The sequence below is a fragment of the Rhinolophus ferrumequinum genome, chromosome 10, assembly GCF_004115265.2.
Source record: "Rhinolophus ferrumequinum isolate MPI-CBG mRhiFer1 chromosome 10, mRhiFer1_v1.p, whole genome shotgun sequence".
NCBI lineage: Eukaryota > Metazoa > Chordata > Mammalia > Chiroptera > Rhinolophidae > Rhinolophus > Rhinolophus ferrumequinum.
Genome location: NC_046293.1, coordinates 86493082 through 86500547, shown reverse-complemented (window position 1 = coordinate 86500547; position 7466 = coordinate 86493082).

The following is a 7466-nucleotide window of genomic DNA, read 5'->3' as shown; positions in this document are numbered from 1 at the left end:
AATGAGAGGACAAGTCACAGACTAGGAGAAAATATTTTCAAAAGACACATCTGATAAAGGACTATTATCCAAAATATACAAAGAACTCTTAAAACTCATCAATAAGAAAACAAACAAGTCGATTAAAAAATGAGCACAAGACCTGCACAGACACCTCACCAAGGAAGATATACAGATGGCAAATAAGCACATGAAAAGATGCTCCACATCGTAAGTCATCAGGGAAATGCAAATAACAACAACAATGAGACACCACTACACATCTGTTAGAATGACCAAAATCCAGAACACTGACAACACCAAAGGCTGGTGAGGATGTGGAACAACAGGAACTCTCACTCATTGCTGGTGGGAATACAAAATGGTACAGCCATTTTGGAAGACAGTTTGGTAGTTTCTTAGAAAACTAAACATAATTTTACCATACAATCCAGCATTTGTGTTCCTTGATATTATTTCTCCTAAGAAGTTGAAAACTTATGGCCCACAAAAACTCAAACATGGATGTTTATGGCAGTTTTATTCATAATTGCTAAAATTTGGAACCAACCAATATGTCCTTTAGTAGGTGAATGGATAAATAAACTGTGTTTTATCTAGACAATGGGCTATTAGTGCTGAAAAGAAGAGCTATCAAGTCATGAAAAGACATGGAAAAATCTTAAACGCATATTACTAAGTGAAAGAAGCCAATCTGAAAATGTTATCTAGTGTGTGATTCCAACTCTATGACATTCTGGAAAAGGCAAAACTATGGAGACAGTAAAAAGATCAATGGTTGGCAGGGATTGGGTGGAAGGTGGAGCCCAGGAAACCTTTAGGGCAGTGAAAATACTTTATATGATACTGTTATGATGGATACGTGTCATCTGATACGTTTGTCCAAACCCGTATACAACACCAAGAGTGAACCCTAGAGTAAACTATGAACTCTGGGTGATTATTATCTATCAGTGTAGGTTCCTCTGTTGCAAAATATGTGTCACTCTAGTAGGGAATGTTGATAATGGGAGAGGCTGCGCATGCGTAAGGGCAAAGGGGTGTACAGGAAATCTCTGTATTTTCTTAATTTTTCTGTGCATCTAAAACTACTCTAAATTTTTTTAATTCTTTACAAAAGAACGATTTCCTCCTTAAAATGTCCATGTACCTTATAGCTTGATAAGTTTGGCAAAAACAGAGGATTCATTTTACAAAATAAAAAGGCAATTTCTGGGTACTGCTGTAATATTCGTTCTGGGATACAACTTCAGCATATATATTTACCTAATAAATATTTATTGGGTAGAGTTGTTATGTGACACTTTAGCAATAAAAAATGACAGACATGGCCTCTTCTCTCAAAGCAGGTAGTGTCTAGCAGGGGAAAAAAGGCAGTTATATAAGTAACGTTAAAATCTGATAAATGTTACAATAGGGGTAGGTCACAGACCCATGAGAAGATGTGGCAATGCGTCCCCTATCCAGGCATAGAGGTCAGTGAATAGCCAGGAGGAAATAATGATGGCTAAATTGAGATCTGAAAGAGCAACCTTGGAAACTAAAGAACAGTAGAGGTAAAAAATATAATCTCTCTGAACATAATTATTTGATAACAACTTAGTATATTTTCTTCTGAACTTTCTTTCTTTCTTGAATAATACTTTTGATTTGTGAAAATAAGTTACTCATAAATAATTTAAGAAAATAAAAAAGAACAAAGTTAAAAAAACTGTCACCCCCAAATATTCAGCCTTGAATGAGCATTATTCTAGACATACCTATATTTGTTTTTATGAATAGAAGAAAAAGTAGAAATGTTAACAGAAGTACTTTTGTAAAAATAAAATCATACCACATATTGTACTTTTTAAGCAAAAATGTTTTAATTAGATATTACTTGGATTTAACAGAAGAAAAGAAATGGAAGTGAAACTAGTGAAGGAATTGGTGAACAGTTAAATGTGACATTTGCATGAGTTACTGTTTTAATAAAATCCTTCCACATTGAAGAAAATAGATTATGAAAGTATTAAAAGCATTAAAAGATAAGAATCCTTGCCTATCTATATTTTTTGGTTACTGATTTAGGCAGGCAGTTCAAATTGGGTAAATGCTATAAAAAATAAGGTAATTAGCACCTCACACGTGTCCTCTCTCTCTCCTCACAACTCCCTAATCTTGTTAATTATATTAATTTTACATCATCGATATTTATCAAAAATTTGTTAAAGTTTACGTTGTCAAACTTTGTACTAAAAAACATAATTTCTACAACTGTCTAGTTTTCATTCAGTATCTAATGGTTTCAGTGCTTACCACAGTACATTTTCAGCTGTTTCTCATTTCCTGAATTTTTATTTGGACTCACATTGTAATATATAAAATTTTGTTCAAATAGTTATCTCTTCCCTATCTTCCTATCTTCCTAAGTGCTATCTTCCTAAGTTTATTTAGATTTGAGAAATTCTGTTTTTTTCCCTTACGTTGAATGACTTCTTGGTGGTTATAATTTTAGGTGTCATTTTATTTTTTCTCAAAATTTTGCAAATATTGTTTTATTATTTTCTGGCATTAAATATTGCTCTTGGAAGTCTGAGTTCATCTTGACTTTTCTTCCTGTAGGTTAATTGCTTTTTTATGCCTACGTTTTTTATTTTGAAGGGCTTACTAAGTGTCAAACACTGTTTAACCATTTTTAGTACTTGAGTTATATTAATTTAAAGTTGTATATCTTCTTCAGAATGCCTGAAGAATTCCTAAATTTCAATAAGTTAAGGGAACGTATCTTGGTGTTGAATCTTTTATGTCAGTTTTTTTTTCTTTTTCAGAATCACTGGAGGTGCTGATTAAAAATGCAGAATACTGAACCGCGTTCCAGACTCACTGATTCCAGATCTCTGAGTGTGGGGACTCAGGAATGTGCATTTCCTTCCTCTTTTTTAATTTTTCAATTACAGTTGACATTCAATATTATTTTATATTAATTTCAGGTGTACAGCACAGTGCATAGATATTTGTATAATTTAAGAAGTGATCCCCCTGACTAGTCTAGTACCCACCTGGCACTATACATAGTTATTACCATATCATTGACTATATTCCCTGTGCTTTACTTTACATCCCCTTCACCGTTTTGTAACTATCAGTTTGTACTTCTTAATTCCTTCACCTTTTCACCCTGCTCCCCAACCGACCTCCCATCTATCTCCCCAAAAAATCTAGTACCCATCTGCACCATACATAGTTATTACAATATTATTGACTGTATTCCTTATGCTATACCCTCCATCCCCATGATTACCATGTAACAACCAATTTATACTTAATCCCTTCCCTTTTTTCACTTACCCAAAACCCCTTCCCAGCTGGCAACCATCAATATGCTCTCTGTATCTACGAGTTTGCTTCTGTTTTGTTTCTTTATTTTGTTCTTTAGATTCCATATATAAGCAAAATCATATTGCATCTGTCTTTGTCTGTCTGACGCAACACTAAACACAATACCCCCCAGGTCCATCCATGCTGCCTCAGATGGCAAGAACCCATTCCCTTCCCTGGTGGAGCAATATTCCATTGCATATATGTACCACCTCCTCTTTATTCATTCGTCCATTGATAGACACCCAGGCTGCCTCCACATCTTGGCCATTGTAAATAATGCTGCAATGAACATATGGATGCACATGTCCCCTCTAAGTAGCTTTTGGATTTCTTCAAATAAATACCCTGAAGTGGGGTTACCAGGTCCTTCTTTGTCGTCTTGTTATAGCCTATGTTTTAAAGTCTATTTTGTCTGGTGTAAGTATAGCTACTCCAGCTTTTTGTTTTGTTTTATTTCATTTCCATTTTCATGAAATATCTTCTTGCATCTGTTTCCATTTGTATATGTCTTTCAATCTGAAGTGAGTCTCTTGTAGGCAGAATATATAAGGACTTGTTTTCTTGTCCATTCAGCCCTCCTATGTCTTTTGATTGGAGCATTTATTCTATTTACATTGAAAGTTATTGTTGATAGATATGTAGCTATTGCCATTTTATTATTCATAATTTTGATTTTTTTCATGTTAAAGAATTACCTCTAACATTCCTTGTAATACTGGTGCTGATTAAGTCCTTCAGTTTTTTCTTGTCTGCAAAGCTCTTTATCTGTTCTTTGATTCTAAATGAGAGCCTTACTGGGTAGAGCAATCTTGGTTGTAGGTCCTTGCTTTTTATCACTTTGAATATTTTGTATCAATATCGTCTGACCTGCAAAGTTTCTGTCGAGAAATCAGCTGACAATCTTATGGGAGTTTCCTTATAAGTTACTAGTTGCCTTTCCCTTGCTGCTTTTAGTATTCTCACTTTGTCTTCAACCTTTGCCATTCTAATTATAATGTGTCTTGGTGTGGCCCTGTTTTGGTTCATTTTATTTGGGACTCTCTGCACTTTCTGGACTTGTATATCTATTTCCTTTGCCAGGTTAGGAAAGTTTTCAGCCATTATTTCTTCAAATAGGTTCTCAATCCCTTGCTCTCTCTCTTCTTCTGGTACCCCTATGATGCTAATGTTGTTACATTTGACGTTGTCCCAGAGGTCTCTTAAACTATCCTCATTTTTTAAAATTCTTTTTTCTTTTTGCTGTTCTGATTGGGTGTTTTCTACTACCTTGCTAACCCTGGAGGAGCATGGGAGAGGCCACATGGCAAGCTAAGGATGGCTGCCACTAATATCAGGCCTGGGTAGCTCAGCAAAATGCCAGGATACCCCAAGGCCTGCTGTCATCTGTCAGCTCCCTTAAGGTTCAGCTGCTGATAAAGCCTCATGCGGTATGCAAGTTGGATGAGGCAGGGTCTCAGGGAGTCACTAGAATGGGAAGAGTTGTGGTCACTACGTTAATGTAAATTCTGGCTTGGTGCCGGTGCTGAGCCAAAAGTCTCAAAAAAAGTCTTACTTTTGCTACTCCACAAAAGTCTGGGAGCACACTGAGGCCAGTTGCCACCCACCTGGGGTCTGTAGGACTCTGATAGTTTTCCAAGAAAGAGTGCAATGATGATGAGGCTGGCTGCTTTTGGAGAAAGTGCCTCCCGCACTGGGGAAGTTGGGTGGGATGGGGTCCCAGTGAGTCAGCAGGGCGGAGCAGCAGAGCTCACCATACCAATTAGATTCAGATTTGGCCGTAAGTGTAGGGGGTGGGCTCAACAAAGGAAAGATGGTGCTCGCCTGCTGGCTGCATGGGAGGAGCACCTCCTTACAAGGAAATGGCTACTGTCCTCTAGCCTTTAACCAGAAGAAACACAACTCAGTTTGCCCCCTGTATGTCTCCAACACCCTCCAAGTTACTGTGCCCTCTGCTGGAGCCCAAGGTGAGTGCCTGTGAGTGAGTCTGTGCTTGGGCCCTTTAAGATGATGCCTGGGTTTCCTTCCATCTTCCGTCCCACCTGGATGGTTGGAATCCCACTGTTTTTCACAGCCAGATGTTGTGGGCGCTCCTCTTCCTGGCATCAGTACCTTGGACAGGGAGGCCGGTGTGGGGCTGGGGTGTCTTGCTCTTCTGTGGGAACCTCCATGGCTGAGATATCGCTCCCAGTTCTCAACCACCACAGGGAGATTTGGGGTTAGGCAATTCCATGTCTCTGCTCCTCCTACCAGTCTCAATGTGGGTTTTTCTTTATATTATTAGTTATAAAACTTCTCTTCAGCCTGACTTCAGATGGTTCTCCAGTTTGATTGTTCTGTAATTTAGTTGTAATTTTAATGTGTTCATGGAAGGACACAGGCACAGTGTTTATCTACTCCACCATCTTGGATCTCCAGGTCTGTGTCAGTTTCCATGGAACCAGTGTGGTCTTTCAATCTGCAGATTTGATTCTTTCTGCATTTCAGGGAAAATTCTTGGCTTCTCTACCTCAGGGACACTAAATATCTTGTTGAATTGTCTTCATCTTCATTCATATCTGTTATTTTCTCTCTAATTGCTTTTATCTTTGTCTTTTGTATTCACTGACACTAGCTCAGGCCTTTTCACTAACAAATATTCTCACAGTATATTTTAGTCTGTTTCTTATCTACTTATTACTTCTATAATGACCTTGCTTTGTTTCTCTGTTTCCTTAGTGCTACAATCTCTCTCTTTTTTTCTTTTATTCTATCGTTTTATTATCTCATCTTTGAGTTTTTGTTTTTATTGAATTCATGTTCTTTTTAGTTTCTTCTTCTTCTTTTTTTAGTGTGAAACACTTGTGGAGAATTCTTTTCCTTGAGTTATTTTTCTTCCAAACTGGGTTCTTTTTTTATCTTTTGCATGCTATGATCTTTCTTTGCTTTTACTTTACTTTCTATTTTCTTTTCTCCCTCTTTCCCTCCCTGTCTGCCTCCCTCCCTCCCATAGTCTCCTTCTTTCTTTCCAATTTTGTAGTACATTTGCATAATTTCCATGCTGTTTCTTTTTATCTTGCTTATAAGCCTGAGCAATGTTATCCAGACCTGTTTGCTCTGGGTTTGGAGATGAGGCTGAGGATAAATCTGAAAAACCTATATAGGTTTTCGTTAGATTTTGACTCTTTTTCTTTCTGAGATTTGGCTCAATGTTTTGTTTTGGGGATAATCTATTTTCTGGTCTTTTCTCAATACATGTGGAATATTTTAAAAATTGGGATAACATTGCAGTGGATTAAATATGGCTCAAATTCTTTGCCATTCCTCCTATTGAGAGGCAAAGCCTATATCCTTTCCTCTTGAATCTGGGTTGGCGCTATGAAATGTTCTGATCGGTAGCTTATGGCTGAAGTAACCTTGTATAACTTCTCAGGCTTAGCCTCAAGAGGTATGAAGCTTCTGCTTTTGTATGCTTGGAATTGCTCCCTCTTGGAAGCCAGCTGTCATGTAAATAGTCTGAATGCCATGAGACCACCATGCTGTAAGGAAGTCTAAGCTAACTATATGGAGAAAGAGAGAGAGAGAGATTGAGAGACAGAGAGAAAAGCTTTTCAGAAGAACACTGTGGTGCCAGAGATATGAGTGAAACCTTCTTGGACCCTTCCTAAAAAAATAATTTAAAAAAATTTTCAATTGCAGTTGACATACAATATTATATTATTTTCAGGTATATAACATAGTGATTAGACATTGTGGGGAGTTATGAGGTGATCACCCCAATAAATCCAGTAGCCATCTGACACCAGACATAGTTATTACAATATTATTGATTATATTCCTTATGTTAAACCATACATCCCCAAACTCTTTTGTAACTACCAATTTCTATTTCTTAATCCCTTCCCCTTTCCACCCATCCTCCAATGCCCCTTCCATCAGACAACCACCAAATCGTTCTCTGTATCTAGGAGTTTGTTTCTGTTTTTTTTTTTTCTCTTTAAATTCCACATATAAGTGCAATCATATGGCATTTGTTTTTCTCTGCCTGACTAACGCCACTCACCGTAATCCCATGGTCTATCCATGTTGTTGCACATGACAAGATTTCATATTTTTTATGGCTGATT